The sequence below is a fragment of the Leucoraja erinacea genome, chromosome 10 (genome assembly GCF_028641065.1).
Source record: "Leucoraja erinacea ecotype New England chromosome 10, Leri_hhj_1, whole genome shotgun sequence".
NCBI classification, from domain to species: Eukaryota; Metazoa; Chordata; class Chondrichthyes; order Rajiformes; family Rajidae; genus Leucoraja; species Leucoraja erinaceus.
Window position 1 is genome coordinate 46863633 of NC_073386.1, and position 17990 is coordinate 46881622.

At 41.6% G+C, this 17990-nt stretch overlaps 1 protein-coding gene across 3 annotated transcripts in view; it reads left to right on the top strand.

Annotated features, from left to right (window-relative positions):
- nmnat2 (nicotinamide nucleotide adenylyltransferase 2) overlaps nucleotides 1-17990 on the top strand; it is a 261995-nt gene that overhangs the window by 23238 nt on the left and 220767 nt on the right. The window lies entirely within an intron of this gene.

Below are 17990 nucleotides of genomic sequence, written 5' to 3' on the forward strand. Positions count from 1 at the left end.
AATTAAGTAATTCACTGAAGCAGAGGCTGAGACAAAATGTTATGTGGCATGAAGTAACTCAACATTGATGGAAATGAGTAGGAAGGATCTGCAGATGCTGGTTTAAACCGAAGATAGACACAAAAAGCTGGAGTAACTTAGCGGTTCAGGCTGCATCTCTGGAGAGAAGGAATGGGTGACGTTTCGGGTCGAGACCCTTCTTCAGACTAGTTAGGGATAAGGGAAATTAGAGATATAGACGGTGATGTAGAGAGATAAAGAACAATGAATGAATAATATGCAAAAAATTAACAATGATAAAAGAAACCGGCCATTGTTAAGGGCCTGTCCCTCTTGGGCGACCTAATCCGCGAGTTCTGGCGAGTTTTCCCTCGACTCATACTCGCAGCATGGTCGACGACACAAGGTCATAGGAGGTCTTCGTAACTCTCCTTCATGCTTGAGAGTGGTCTCCGCGTACTCGAGGCCTCAGCTAGGTCGCGGCGTTTTTTGAATGTTAAAAAATGCCCACGAGTAAAAAAAAGGTCGCTATGGAAAAAAATCGATACTTTTTTTTTTACTTGTAGGTTTAGTCGTAGTAGGTCGGCATGTTAGTTGTAGGTAATCGAGGGTAGTCAAAGGTAGTCGAGGGTAGTCGTAGATAGTCTTCATCATAGTCGAAGGGAGGTCAAAGGAGGTCATCTTCACTCGCCACTATTCGGTGTCCAATTTTCCCAAAGTTAGTCGTAGCTAGTCGAAGCTGGGCTTCAACATAGTCGAAGGAGGTCTGCTACATAGTCGAAGGAGGTCTTCAACATGTCATTTTTTCAAACTCTAAATTCTAAACTCGCCATTTAGGTCGCCCAAGTGGGACAGCCCCTTTTAGCTGTTTGTTCGGTGAAAATGAGAAGCTGGTGCGACGGGTGGGGGACGAATAAAGAGAAGGGGAATGCCAGGGTTACTCATAGTTAGAGAAATCAATATTCACACCACTGGGCTGTAAGCTGCCCAAGGGAAATGTGAGATACTGTTTTTCCAATTTGCGTTTAGCCTTACTCTGACAATGGATGAGACCTAGGACAGAAAGATCAGTGTGGGAATGGGAAGGAGAAGTAAAGTGTTTAGCAACCTGGAGATCAGGTAGGTTCAGGTGGACTGAGCGAAGGTGTTCAGTGAAACGATTGCCCAGTGATATCAACACTCATCATTTTTTGTCCTTCTCAAAAGAAAATAGAAAATGTATTAAGTATGCAAACTTACGCATGTAGAGTCCACTGCAATCCAGAATCATACTGATTAATGCAAGACTTTGACATTATTTTGTTCTGCAATTTAAACTGCAATGCTATTTAATCAAAGGTTATAAAATGAACTGGATTGCAGTCAAACAAATTGGTAAATATCTGCTGTTGAATTGGTTCTTCATTTTCAGCAGCTGTGTTTACAGAGATCTCTGCCAAACAATATTAATACCCATAATTTGTATGCCTGCATCATATCAGGGTAGGTTTACATCCTTCTCCACCCTATCTTAAACTTCCCAAAAAAAAACTTGTCTTGAATGGAGAACAATATTTACATAGTCAGCGTCAATTCATTACTGTTGAGAGTGTCAACTAGTCATGCATTGATATTGACATATGTGGGGTAGACAAAATTGCTGGAGAAACTCAGCGGGTGTGGCAGCATCTATGGAGCGAAGGAAATAGGCAACGTTTTGGGGCCGAAACCCTTCTTCAGACTGAACCCACATATGGGTTTCTTTCATGTACAACAAACTATTGAAACTTTATAATGATTTTCCTTAATACACTAACATTTACAGAAGAAAATTTACCACTTCATGCAAAGGGTGATTGCATCAAATAAAAATCTACAACTGTTATTACTTGCAGCACGGTGGCACAGCGCTAGAGTTGCTGCCTTACAGCGCCAGACACCCGGGTTCAATCCACACTACGGGTGCTGTCTGTACGGATTTTTTTCATTCTTCCCGTGACCTGCATGGGTTTTTTCTGGGATCTCCGGTTTCCTCCCACACTCCAAAAAATTAAGCTAATTGGCTTAGTAAAATTGTAAATTGTCCTTACTGTGTGTAGGATAGTGTTAGTGTACAGGGATGACAGACTATTGTTAACATTAGATGAGGAAAGCTGAGGAACCTATCATTAATTTATTGATTTTTTTGTATTATTATACGTTATCTCTGAGTATTGTATTACAGGCCTGTTATGCTGCTGCAAGTAATAATTGCAATATTCTGTTGTTGGTACATATGACAATTAAACACTCTAGACTCTTGGTCACTTTCACTGTTCTATTTCATTATGGAGGGTGTGGAAGCTCTCTGTGGAGCAGCTAAGTATTAAGCACATTAATCTCCAGGATCATCAGAATATGTGGAAATGATTTATTCCAGGCGAACAACTATATGATGATATCATTACATCATATGTGACTTTTTTATGTGTTTACATATAAATATTTCATACTGCTTTCCCTCTTGGTAAGTGTGCTTCATCTATGTCCATCAATTACAAATCAGTCTGGTGACTGGCTTTCTTAGATCATTAAATATTTTAATTGTGTTTTGGGGTTCTTGCATTGCAATTACTTCGTGAACTGGACAACTTGTGACATCCTGATTACTTTTTATCTCTTCAGTGGTTGGTTCGATCTCCACTTCTGGAATAAATTTGTCATCATTTATTTCTCTACTACAGTAAAATTCTGTTAATTCAGCACACTTTAGTGGTGCCAGATTGGCAGATTTTCTGGAATTTCGGATGTTATCTCTATACAGGTACTTATAAAACTCTGATCTTGAATGTGTGTGTATTTGTGCAATGTTCGTGTGCATTTCACATCTCCTCGAAAACACAATGCGCTAATGGTGAAATTTTTACATATTCCGATAGAGGTTTACGCCGTGATGTCCTCGAGATTGGGCGGGGATGGGGTAAAAGGAGCCAATGAATAATATTAATATAATATCAAGGGGGGTGGTTAGTGTGTGTGCCTGGGGGGGGTTAGTGTGTGTGTGTGGGGGTGGTTAGTGTGTGTGTAGAGGGGGCGGTTAGTTTGTGTGTGGTCGCAGCCCTCCCCCTCCAAACCTCTCCACTCCCCTCCCCCTCCCTCCCCCATCCTCCCTTCCCCCATCCCCCCTTCCCCCTCCCCCCTCTCTCCCCTTCCCCTCCTCTCTTTTCCCCCTCTCCCCTCCCCCTCCGCCCGTCTCCCCCCTGTCTCTCCTCCTCCCCCCCCCCCCGTGTGTGTGGGGGGTGGTTTGTGTGTGTGTGGAGACGCAGCAGCCCCCTCCACCCCCGCAAACGCGCATTGGAGGAACAGACCCAACGGGTCTGCACTTGGTCTAGTTCCTGTTAATATCCCACATACATTGTTTACTATTATATTTTAAAGGAGTGAGGAACCATGGATCCAACAGGTTTAAAGGGAATATTGAAAACAGAACCATTGAGTTTAAAGGTAGTTCTGTAAATGTGGTCCAAGTAAGTTTGATGGAGCACAGGAAGGATTATCAGGTGAACCAGCTAGTTCTTCCACAAGCATACTTTATTTATAATATATGCCATGAATACAATCACTGTGTTTGTATCTATGTTCATCGTACTGTCAATGCGATACACTTCCTTACAATACATCACCCATGTTTCCCCCTTAAACAATGCATCAGTGAAGTGTTTGAGAGGCTGTTACTGAGGATGCAGCCCCTCAGTGGCTAGGCAACAGGAACTCGGACTGCATTTAGGCTCTGTGCATCCCTGCACATGTATTGCTGCACCTTAGAATGATCCTGATAGCAGCATTTGTTTGTCAACATTTTCCTACACAGGAGAGCGAAGTAGGTTTGTAAGTAAAATCAATATGTTCGCAGATTACACCAAAATTGATAGTGTCGCGGATAGCAGTGAAGAAGGTTGCAACAAGATCTCGGTCAACTGGGAAACTGGGCACAGAAGTGATTGATGGAATGTAACTGCAAAGTGATACATCTTGGGAAGATCCAGGCCACGATATACACAGTGAATGACAGGGCCCCAGGGAATGTAATAGAACTGCAAGACCTTTGGGGTACAAGTGCACCGTTCCCTGAAAGCGATGACACAGGCAGACAGCAAGGAGCTTGCTATGCTTGACCTTATCTGCTGATGCATTTAGCATAAGAGTTGGATCATCAGAATACAGTTGCACAACTCGTTAGGCTGCTCTTGGAGTATTGTGTACCGTTCTGGTTGCCACACTGTAGGAAGGATGTGATGGAGCCAGAAAGGGTGCAGAAGAGATTCACAGGAATACTGGCTGCTTAAACTGTATAGTGACCACAGACTAACACCAATGTAGTTACATTGTAGTCACTGCACCAATATCAGGATAACCATCAAGTGGTTGAACTCACACAAAGTGACCGGCCCAAAGGACATACCTAGCCAAAATGTAAAGACCTGTGTGGACCAACTGGTGTGGAAGTTCCCAGCTGCCTCAATAAGGAGTCTATTGTACCAGTGCCCAAGAAGAACATGGTGACCTGCCTCTAGTACGACCAACAGCTGCACTTGTATTCACCATAATGAAGTGCTTCGGGAGGTTGATTGTGGTGTGAATCAAATCCTGCCTTAGAGATGACCTTCACTTTAACCCTCTCCTATGATCGACTTCACTTTGGAGGAATATGCTTGTTTCCATGCTGCATAACTATGAATCTATGAAAACCAACAGGTTTTGTGCAGACCAAAGTGCCCCTTGCACTGAGTTGCTGATCTTCCAGTTGAGGTTGATGTTTATCCCAGTATACATCCCTGCGATCAGCCAGTGGGTCACAGAATGCTGTGTTACACAGCTGCTCATGATGAATCTCAACAAAGTCCACTGCATCTCTTTCCAGACCTTCTTGGCAACCATGAAGTCCATGAGGATGTGGATGATCATTTCATCCATACCTAGCCATCATGGGGGCAGTGTGCAATGGACTTCAGACTCCAGAGAGACCTTCTCCCCACCAACTAACTGAGGTCTCAATGCTTATTTGTGAGCTCTGGTGATGAGGCAAACTGCTCAGGGAACCATGCATGTAGGAAGAAACTGCAGATGCTGGTTTACACCGAAGATAGACAGAAAATGCTGGAGTAACTCAGCGAGTCAGGCAGCATCTCCAGAAAAAAGGAAGAGGTGACGTTTCGGGTCAAGGCCCTTCTTCAGACTGACTGGAACCGTGTGAGAAGATCCGCAACACTCTTCTTACAAAGACCAGATTTTTCATCTGAATGCGCAACCATAATCCTTTCTCAGCAACAGAATGCGATGACCTCCACCTGCACTGCCATAGACATTTTCCAGTTGTGTATTCTTGTACTTGTGTCTTGTCTTTTGCAGTTGTTTTCTTTACACGGTCTTGTAGAATTTATATTCAGTTTATGTATATTTACCAGTTTTGAGTGTTGGCTGCGTCCATGTGTCTGTGATGCTCCTGCAAACAAGATTTTCATTGTTACCTGTGCCTCATCATACTTGCTTAGATGACAATAAACTCGACCTGACTTGTCTTGACACATTTGTCCATCCTTCATTTGGTTTCCTTGGTAATGTGTGAACAGTAAACACATTTGCCTAATCACTCTCTGATCTTTTAAGCCAATCCTTGCTTAGTCAATCCTGACCTTTGTAGCCAATCCTGCCAGTCATTTTAAGTAGTCAGTGAGAGCTTTTAGTAACTCTAATCTTTGATCTTAAAATCATGCAAACATTTTCTTTAATTTAACATTTAATTACATCACTAGAGCATGTATTTAACTATATATTCTGTCTGAATGACATGGTGTAAGTATCTCTATCCCTGCTATTACAATCGACTGATGAATTTTCAATAATTTCTACTGATTGGCCAGTTACCTACAATTTTAACATGAAATCTTGCAGCTGACCATAATTGCCACCCGGAGTGTTGGTGTCATATACGTCTGGTTCTACTCTGAATTGATTAAATATTATGCAGACTTAATCTCTGTATTTTCCATGGTATAAATCTCCTGTCTGGGAATGGGTTTCTTTGGTAGCACTCCTCTTGTTGGCTGTTTTGAGTTTGGATTTGCAATCTGATGATATTTGTCTTCCTCTGACACATACTTCTCCATTGTGAGAAATATTTCCCCATGTCCGTTGTGAATGGATGCCATTACATTGACTGGCAAGAAATCTTGCCCTCAGAATGATGGCCTCATCTCAGGCATGGAACTAACATTGGCACCTTATAACTCTACACTACTGTCAATTTTGTGCTCCATGACATAGGTATGTTACAAAATTTACGTTCAGCGTCGCTGCAGTTCTGTCACTGGCCGTGTGCGCGACTTTGGCGCCTTTGAGAGGGGGGCGGGTTTAAAATGCGTTTTTCTCCAGCCTGTTCAAATCGATCTTTGTCAGGCTGTTTAGTTGCTGAAGAAAAATCGCTCCGACTGCCGTTATATCAAGTTTATTAAAATTAGCGCTGAATAATATAATAGCAGGAGTAAAATTAAAATTAAATTTGCTAATTTCCGAGTATGAAAATGGCAATAACTTTTTTAATACCGAAGATATGAAAGTGAATTAGGTGTCAAATTAAACTTTTTATGCTTTATCTGATGGAATAAATTGCAGACTTGATTTTTAAAATCTCAAAATTTTGTACGATTGTTACATGACAGAAGAAATCCCATGCCATTTTTCACAGCCATTTCCACTGTTATTGTTGTTGCAAGCCGGGCCAAATGTCTGGCACTGCAACTTGGACTCAAGTAGTTCACCGTTGAAGCCACAAACAAATCTATCCCATTAAATACACCTTGAAGAATTCAGCAAAATGTCAATGTCTGAGTAAATGCTTCAATATAACAACATAATCATTATCTGCTCCATCATTCATGTAAATAACGCTCACCTTTCTGCACAGCTTGAATGAAAGGAATGTCTTTGGCTGTTTGTGCAGTAACATATTAGAAAAAGGAAATGTGCAGCTGGTTTCAGAACCAGTAACATAAGCTTGCTGTGCTCTTTTTTGACATCATTCCATATTTGACGCATTTTCAATATGAAACCCTACTTTGAGAATATTATCGGGTATTAAGAGTAAAGAGCATTTCTTTCCTTTTCAACTATGCGATGAAGAAATATACACACACAGGCTGCCTATATTTGTTCTCTACACTGCGTCATCACTCTGTTCCTTTGCCGAACTAAACAATGATGCTTCTGCGCTCAAGACTTCTCTGCACCAAGCTTAAATATCCTATGTGTTTATTTCTGCTATAAGCATCTAGCTTAGGTAGAATGGGAGAACTGGCTAGTATGGTAGAAACAAGGAACTGCAGATGTTAGTTTTCTAAAGAAAGACACAAGGTGCTCGAGTAACTCAACGGCCAAGCAGCATCTCTGGAGGACATGAATAGATGACATTTCGGATCTGAACCCTTCTTCAGACTGATCAGACTGATTATAGGAAGAGAGGAGGAGCAGGACAAAGCCTGGCAGTTAATAGGCAGAAGATACAGTGAGGATTTTTTTTATAGGCAGAGATAAAAAGACAAAAAGTGTGAGACAAAAGGAATGTGGGTGGAAGGGGAGATGGAGGGCAGAAATAGGTGCAGGTCCAGGCAGGACACGGGAGGGAGAGGGGAGATGGGTGGTGTGTGGAAAGAAGGGAAGGGGAGGATTGTAGTGGAGCTCTGGGTCAGCTGCGTGAAGCCCCTGGGGACGGAGGCTGAGTGATGACAATCCGAGGTGAGGAACACGGCATTCACTGACCAATGTCGAGGTGGTGGAGTGGTCCAGTCGACGGTGTGGGCCGCTGGAGGCCCCGAAGCAACCTGGGGCTCCATTAGATTGGGCACTGCTGCAAGTGGCCATGCCCACAGATGGAACACGGCCCGCAGCAGCACGGAGCGGTGGAGCAGCAGTGAAGGACTCCAACAGCATCGTCTGGCCAGGACAGTACCTGCAACATGGACCCAACTCCACACCCAACATGTCATCTTCCGATACTTCCATTGCCTCCAATATGATCTCACCCACCAGTCCCATCTTCCCACCCCCATCCCTTGCTGCCTTCTGCAGAGGCCGCTTCCTCTGCAACTCTTGGGTTCATTCATCGCTTCCCACCCAAACCACCCCCAAAATTGACAATATAATTTTCTTCACCTTCAAGTCAATTTTGCTAGGTAATGGATTGGTCTTCAACAGGATGCTAAAACTATTATGCAGTTATCTCCTGCTTTTCCAATCTGCTGGAGTGTGAATGTGAGATTCCATTTCGATCTGCATGTAGATGTTTTGAGCTCATGTCCGCCCTTTAGGTAAAATGCAATGGTCCCCAAAGTTACGTTTTCGATACCCTACACCTGCCAGCCCGTTCCTGACAACACGAGCTGCAGTGTTAATTGATAATAGACGGGCACTCTCCACTTTGCCACAGTACTCTGGAACTGCTGTGTTCTGTGATTCAAAAGAGGTACAACTCAAAATCTTCATGATTGAGGTGCAGTGCTGCAGGCAAGTCTACTGCATTCGCAATGTGAGAAGGCAGACAGGGTGGAATTGAATGAGATGGCTGCATGGATAACTCCTGGTTGTCCCAGAAACATGTAACAACATTTTCTATGACTTTTCAAGCTAGGTCAAAGTATGTGCTCTAACACGTTGAATGGTATCAGATTTAAATTGCTTTAAAATGTAACCAGATTCAACACTCACATCCTTAAACTCACAGACCTTGATACCTATCCCACAGTAATAGCCATTGTTCCAGTCTTCACTATCTTCCTTTTTTTTTTGCAACACACATATCACATTCACTGACACTTGTGTCCATTTGCATGCACCAAGACACACACATGCACACACATTTGTGCACATATACACAGATGTACTATCCCTTTTTAAATCTAGACTAATGTTGCCTGAAGCAGGCAATGGAGCGCAAAGCTGGAGAAGAAATCAAGTCCAAATATTGATATAACTCTCACCATTATCCTTGGTACAGCTGAGGCATATTAAGTATTCCAGTCAATGCAAGTGTCTTAACTGTGCATTTGTACTCACAACCATGTAAAGAACAGCTTTATTAAAGTTAATTTAAGTGTCTTAACTATCTGTATTTATACACACAGCTATGTCCAGAACAGCATTATTAAAGTTAATTTAACCCTTGGAACAATAAAATGTCTGTATTAGTGTGCTGCAGAAAATAAAGTTAAGGGCCTGTCCCACTTTCACGACCTAATTCACGACCTTTTTTACTCGTGGACGATTTTCATCAGGCTAGAAAAACGCCCCGACCTACTTGATGCCACAAGTACCTACGACTAGCATCACGGCCTGCTACGACCTACCTACGACCTCCTACGACCTCATGATGACCAAGGACAAACTCGGCAGAGGTCGTGAATTAGGTCGCATAAGTGGGACAGGCCCGCTGTATGTAAACAAGCTGCTATGTGAGTGGCCAATTGCCCTTTTCTGAAGTTAAAAAGTGACCAAGTTTCAACTGGCACCACACAAACCGGGTATGGCATTATATTTAACATCAGTCACTGATCAACATTTATATCAAAAGTCTGCATATGAAGGGTCATGTGTTGCAAATCATTAGATTTCTCCCACAGTGGGTACATTTTGAGATTTATACACAAGGCCACAGTATAGTGTGATCCAGGCTAATTTGACGTATCATCTTAATAAAGGACACTGAAATTAGCTTACTCTGTCCAAATGATAATGAGATAAAGTTGAGCTTTTTGCTATAAAAGGTAATGAAATCAGTCTTCCAATTCTCAAATTGTTATCAGATTGTGGAGAGAAAAACCATACCTAAAATCTAGACAATTGTATGACTTTTCAGCTCATTGACACAAATTAACACAATAATGCAGTAGTTCATTATTCACACCTATGTAGAAGCAGCTTTATTAAGGATAATTGAATTCTTATCTGAAAACTGACCATATTAATCCTATTAACCAGAGCATTAAAACCTATTAGCAACAGGAGACTTTTCTGTCCATTCTTTCAAAACAGGGATGATCAGGTTGTACATGTTTTCAAGGGACAAACAGGAAATTACACTTGTAAAGTCAAAGTTACGTAGTTAACATTCCCTGTTAACCTTTGTCAACCTCTCTATTGCTTCAGAATTGTCAAAACTCCTATGTACAGTATTCCAATGTCTTCTGCTTAAATCTAAGGAAGCTAATGTTATTGCTTTATTTTGACTCCTTTGCAAACTGCTTTCTAACAAAAATACTCCATACCATTTTCTTTGCAACTGAACCAAATATTTTGCAACTGCTGCAGTATATTTGATCCAAGGTGAGCATGGGGCAAGTATCTGCATCATTGATCTGCAACCCTTGATAAAAGTCGCTTCTAAATATTTTGCATGAATTTCTATTACATTTTATTGTTAACAGACCAAATGGGAACAGTTGGGCCGCGTCCCTAACGCGGGGGGGCGTCAGCGCTCACCCTGGAGACAGGCACCCCCCCTGGAGCCAATCAACCCCATCACCCCGAACAAGGAAAATTATAGAATTTATGGAGGGAATCAATCATCCCCACGTTGGAGGAGCGGGGGGGGGGGGGGTTGGAGGGGCTGAGGGGAGGGGGAGGGATGGGGGGGGGTGGGGGGGTTGGGGGCGTGGGAGTGACCCGCAAATGGGCACCTCGACCAAGCCCAGGAGCAAACTGACAGGGAGATCACCCCCCACCCCCTCCCCCAATCGGCCCTTCCCACTCCCTGCCTTGTGTCCAAACACCAGGATCGTGGGACTAAAATGCAACCAGAACTTGGGGAGCAACCCTTTCAGATATTCGTACAGGGGGCAGCAACCTCACACACTCCATATACACATGGAACATGGTCTCTACCTCGCCACGGAAAATACAGGAGGCTGGCGAGCCCGTGGCCCTGTGCAACACTCTCCACCCCTCTCCCTTTCTCTCTCTTGCTCTCTCCCTCTCACTCTCTCCCTCTATGGCAACTTTGGCCAGGCCCTCTCATAGATGAACTGAGGCCCAGGCCAATTTCAATTTTAGAGGCCTCCAAACCAAGATCAAGCAGAGGCCCCTCAATTTTAGAGGCCCCCAAATCAAGATCCCTTTGAAACAGACAGGCATGAGGCCCATGCCAAATGGCAATCATTGCCCCTCTCCTCTGATAGGGCCTGCCTTTGGCAATCTCTCCTTCTGCCGCAGGTACCGTTGGCAACGTCCCATTGTGATGTCATTGTGGCACTCGGCAGCTTGAGAGCCAATTGTGATTGGTGCACTGTGAGTGCCATTGTGACATCATCACTGGAAGCTCCTGGAAAAAGGCTGTATGTGAGAAGCTGCTGTTACTGTTGGCAACATCCCATTGTGATGTCATTGTGGCACGCGGCAGCTTGAGAGCCCATTGTGATTGGTGCACTGTGAGTGGCATTGTGACATCATCAGTGGAAAGTCCTGGAACCTGATTACAGCGTGGAGGGGAATAATGTGAATCAGTATATGTAAAAATGTAAGCACTAGCACATAGTGTTTTGAGGAAGATACAAAGAATACAGACACACATACAACACACATACAATATGAGACTTCTAGAGGTATATAGATGCACTGTTGCATCACCTAGCAACATTATACAACATTAAAGGTGCTTTCTAAAAGCAAACTGATGTTATCACTTGATTTTGCTTCTCCTTTGATCCATCCTTAAAACTAAGATGCCGGACCTACTGTACAATGAGAGGAGCCGAAAGATGTTGAGGTTTTTTTCCTGTAATTACAATCTTAAGAAAAATTATTCTGAGAATATCTACATTATCTACATAAAGTCAACTAAGGTGACTGAAGATATCAATCTAAGCCAAAGCCTGGGCTTTCTTTCCATTAAGGAGTAAATGTAATGTTTTACTGCGGACATGTTTTTTCCTCAGAACAGAAATGGATATTATTTCCATTTAGACGTATTTCTGTTCAGTGGCTTTATTTAATCAACTGGATGAAAGCAACATGCAAAGGTTGATTAGTTGCTGGAAGGGATCTTTTCATCTGTCTCATCCATATTCGAATCAAATTATAGCACCGATTAATCCATGTCTAGCATCTGAGATTATGGCATGATACTCTTTATATTAATCATATAATAGATGTGAGTAATTCATGATGCAAACATTTTAATGAGAAAATCAAAACCATCTGGAATAAGACTGTCAGTACTGTATTATGCATTGCTAATGTTCTTTTAGCAGACACTTGTATGATCTTTATCATTCCCCTCTTTTCGGTCTCATGATGGTACTAATTTAAAATTTTAAGAAATCTTTCACATTATACCCATCATTCAAGTTGGATTAAATTTCTTCAGCAGCCTCTGTGGTAATGTTTTGCGTTAGTCTGGGGAATATTTAGCCTAGTTCAGGGGATTGAGCCATCGTGTCTTGTTTGGCCACAGATTCAATGTTTATCGGCACCAGGACACAGCCATTCTGCCAACCTTAAGTAATATATTAATGTTCCAGTAATCACGAGAATGCTCTTTGATTAATTCTGGAAATACTCTTACCAATGGCCAAAGACATTCAACACGAGACAATTAAGGTTTACGTATCATTTTGATGGCTTCCATCTGAACTTTTTCAAAGTCTTGTAGCCTTTGTCATCTAACGCAATTTTTAAAAATAGGATCCAATTCCATGTTGTAAAAGATTTTAGATCCACAATAAGCTTAACCATATACTGTATAATCAACCTGTTGAAATCACGTCTTGTAACATTCCACCTTTCTTCTCTCAACGGTACACCCTTATTTGAATTCATCAGTGGTGAATGTTTCCTCCCACAATTACTGGTGTTGCTTAGTGAAGATTCACATGCTCATGTTCAAAAGTTCATAAGTTATAGGAGCAGAAATAGGCTATTCAGTCCATCAAGCCTACTCCGCAATTCAATCGTGGCTGATCTATCTTTCCCTCTCAACCCCATTCTCCTGCCTTCTCCCCATAACCCCGGACACCCTTACTAATGAGGAATCTGTCAATCTGCACTTTAAAAATACCCATTGATGGCATCCACAGCCATTTGTGGCAATGAATATCACAGATTCACCGACCTATGACTAAAGAAATTCCTCCTCGTCTCCTTTCTAAAGGTATGTCATTCTATTCTGAGGCTATGGCCTCTGGTCCTAGACTCTCCCCATAGTGGAAACATTCTCTCCACGTCCACTCTATCCAGAGCGTTCCCTATTCGGTAAGTTGCAATGAGGTCCCCCCTCATCTTTCTAAACTCCAGTGAGTACAGGCCCAGTGCTTTCAAACTCTCAACATATGTTAACCCAATCTATTCCTGGGATAATTCCTGGTCCTCTGGGCCCTCTCTATTGTCAGCACATCCTACCTCAGACTGGTAGACTTGGATCATTTCTTATTTGGGTGAATGGAGATTATTCTGGTATTTTGTTATAAATGGATATTTTATATTGTATCATTATAATTCCCTTTGGAGAGATGCTTCTATTCCTGCAGAGTGCAGCTTTAACTCCTGTCCCAACTATCCTGATGAATGGAAACTGGAGCTCGTTTCCCAGTTTTTGAACTGATTTCAAGTAGGATAATTGAGGATGGCAAGTGTGGGGAACTTTCCTGCAGTCCTCAACCTGAAAACGTAACTCTGCTTTTCTTTCTACAGATGCTGTTAGACCCGCTCAGCATTTTCTGCATTTATTCATATTATTTATATTGCTGGGCTCAAAGTCCTAAATGAGCAAACCTTCGATTCATGAAACAGAATGTTCTTCTTTCAATTAATAATATAACCATATAACCATATAACAATTACAGCACGGAAACAGGCCATCTCGACCCTTCTAGTCCGTGCCGAACACATAATCTCCCCTAGTCCCATATACCTGCGCTCAGACCATAACCCTCCATTCCCTTCCCATCCATATAACTATCCAATTTATTTTTAAATGATAAAAACGAACCTGCCTCCACCACCTTCACTGGAAGTTCATTCCACACAGCTACCACTCTCTGAGTAAAGAAGTTCCCCCTCATGTTACCCCTAAACTTCAGTCCCTTAATTCTCATGTCATGTCCCCTTGTTTGAATCTTCCCTACTCTCAGTGGGAAAAGCTTTTCCACGTCAACTCTGTCTATCCCTCTCATCATTTTAAAAACCTCTATCAAGTCCCCCCTTAACCTTCTGCGCTCCAAAGAATAAAGCCCTAACTTGTTCAACCTTTCTCTGTAACTTAGTTGCTGAAACCCAGGCAACATTCTAGTAAATCTCCTCTGTACTCTCTCTATTTTGTTGACATCCTTCCTATAATTAGGCGACCAAAATTGTACACCATACTCCAGAATTGGCCTCACCAATGCCTTGTACAATTTTAACATTACATCCCAACTTCTATACTCAATGCTCTGATTTATAAAGGCCAGCACACCAAAAGCTTTCTTTACCACCCCATCTACATGAGATTCCACTTTCAGGGAACTGTGCACAGTTATTCCCAGATCCCTCTGTTCACCTACATTCTTCAATTCCCTACCATTTACCATGTACGTCCTATTTTGATTTGTCCTGCCAAGATGTAGCACCTCACACTTATCAGCATTAAACTCCATCTGCCATCTTTCAGCCCACTCTTCCAACTGGCATAAATCTCTCTGTAGACTTTGAAACTCTACTTCATTACCCGCAACTCCACCTATCTTAGTATCATCTGCATACTTACTAATCCAATTTACCACACCATCATCCAGATCATTGATGTACATGACAAACAACAGTGGACCCAACACAGATCCCTGTGGCACCCCACTCGTCACTGGCCTCCAACCTGACAAACAACCATCCACCATTACTCTCTGGCATCTCCCATTCAGCCACTGTTGAATCCATCTTGCTACTCCACCATTAATACCCAACCATTGAACCTTCTTAACCAACCTTCCATGAGGAACCTTGTCAAAGGCCTTACTGAAGTCCATATACACAACATCCACTGCGTTACCCTCATCAATTTCCCGAGTAACATCTTCAAAAAATTCAAGAAGATTAGTTTAACAAGACCTTCCAGGCACAAATCCATGTTGACTGTTCCTAATCAGACCCTGTTTATCCAGATGCTTATATATATTATCTCTAAGTATTCTTTCCATTAATTTGCCCACCACTGACGTCAAACTAACAGGTCTATAATTGCTAGGTTTACTCTTAGACCCCTTTTTAAACAATGGAACAACATGCGCAGTACGCCAATCCTCCGGCACTATTCCCGTTTCTAATGACATTTGAAATATTTCTGCCATAGCCCCTGCTATTTCTACACTAACTTCCCTCAATGTCCTAGGGAATATCCTGTCCGGACCTGGAGACTTATCCACTTTTATATTTCTCAAAAGTGTCAGTACTTCCTCTTCTTTGATCCTCATAGTTTCCATAGCTACTCTACTTGTTTCCCTTACCTCACATAATTCAATATCCTTCTCCTTGGTGAATACCGAAGAAAAGAAACTGCTCAATATCTCCCCCATCTCTTTTGGCTCTGCAAATAGTTGTCCACTCTGACTCTCTGATGGACCAATTCTATCCCTCGTTATCCTTTTGCTATTAATATAGCGGTAGAAACCCTTCGGATTTACTTTTACCTTACTTGCCAAAGCAACCTCATATCTTCTTTTAGCTTTTCTAATTTCTTTCTTAAGATTCTTTTTACATTCTTTATACTCCTCAAGCACCTCATTTACTCCATGCTGCCTATAATTATTGTAGATCTCCCTCTTTTTCCGAACCAAGAGTCCAATTCCCCTTGAAAACCATGGCTCTTTACAATTTTTACGATTTCCTTTCAACCGAACAGGGACAGAAAGATTCTGTACTCTTAAAATTTCACCTTTAAATGTACTCCATTTCTCTTCCACATCTTTCCCATAAAACAAACTGTCCCAATTTACTCCTTTTAAATCCTTTCGCATCTCCTCAAAGTTAGCCTTTCTCCAATCAAAAATCTCAACCCTAGGTCCAGTTTTGTCCCTCTCCATAATTATATTGAAACTAATGGTATTGTGATCACTGGACCCGAACTGTTCCCCAACGCATACCTCTGCCACCTGACCCATCTCATTTCCTAACAGGAGGTCCAGTACCGCCCCTTTAGTAGGTACTTCTATATATTGTTGCAAAAAACTATCCTGCACACATTTTACAAACTCCAACCCATCCAGCCCATTTACAGAATGTGTTTCCCAGTCTATGTGTGGAAAATTGAAACCTCCCACAATCACTACCTTGTGCTTACTACTAATATCTGCAATCTCCTTACATATTTGCTCTTCCAATTCTCGCTCCCCATTTGGCGGTCTATAATACACCCCTATAAGTGTTGCTACCCCTTTCCCATTTCTCAGTTCCACCCAAATAGCCTCCCTAGACGAGCCCTCTAATCTATCCTGCCAAAGCACTGCTGTAATATCTTCCCTGATAAGCAATGCAACACCTCCACCTCTTGCCCCACCTCCACCTCCACCTCTTGCCCCACCTCCACCTCCACCTCTTGCCCCTCCAATTCTATCACAACTGAAGCAACAAAATCCTGGAATATTTAGTTTCCAATCACAGCCCTGTGCAGTTAATTATCCCCTCAGTCAGTTATTCACATGGGCTGTCAAGCTACTTCAACATGCGTCTCTGTCATGCCAGTCCTGATTCAACTAAACTAAATATTAGGATGTTGATTAGTATCCTTTTGTCTTTTGACCCTTGGGAAATAAAGAACATGGCCGCTTGCTAATTCAAAAATAATGGGCATATTAATGAGATAATTAACAGAATAATCATACTTTACTACTTGTACATAAAGCAAGTTACATATTGGGATACTCAAATTATTGGATAAACAGATTATCGATAAGTAATACCTGTAGAAAATCTTTCATACCAGTAAGAAACACTGAGATTCTGTTTTGCTGTGGATTTCGAACCACTGAGAAGTGCCATGGACTCATTCAGAAAACAACTGAATCCATTAAGCATTTCAGTTTATTTTATTTCATCCCACTGTCATGTTGTGTGGGAGTTCAGCTCCAACTCTGGGATGCTGGCAATGAAATTAATTCATTCCATTAAAAAAACAAACGATTTTTGCTTTATTTACAGTGCTGTCTCTTATATATAGTTATGCTCCTCACCCAATCACTCCTTTATCATAGCAGTGTATTTATAAATCCATTATTGCTGATTTATTTATAAACTGCAGCAAAATTAATTCTGGCAAGATTCAGACAAATATTTAAGGTAAACATACCCCAAACCTGCAGCACAAAAGGAAATGTATTTCATTTATTCTAGATCTTTATTCATGATTTACTTGAATTTATTTATCTTATGTGACTCACAGATTGGCACAATAATTTTTCATTATGAGGTCCAATTACTAGCACCAAAGTTTGTTTTGAGAATCATGTAGATTAGAATGATTCAAACGAGCCACTTAGAATATGCAGTGCGAATAGTGATGAGGACCATTATAATGGCAACATCCGCACAACTTCTGTCAAAACCACTCAAACTCATCACACACAGAACATTTGGGGGGGGGGGGAATTGACACATTAGATATTAGAAGCAAATTATATCATGTATTGGGTATGACAAATGTCAAAAAATGAATTCCCAGTATTTGTGATTTTTATAAATTAATTCTATTTTTGGGAGAAATATCTACTGCAATTTTTAGACATGCAGTTGATGTTGTAAATGTTGCAATTAACATTATGTTAGTCCTCAGGAAGTGCAGCTTCAGTCTTCAGTTGAGTTAAATGCATGAAATTCATATGAACTTGATATACCCTATTGTTACTGTTAAAATAGCACTGAATTTGTCAAGGCCAATTGAATAAGATGTTGTTGTACTGGTAATGCAGACCAATCCATTATTACTGGTGAAGAACCTCCCTCCTGATTTACTTATAGGTACA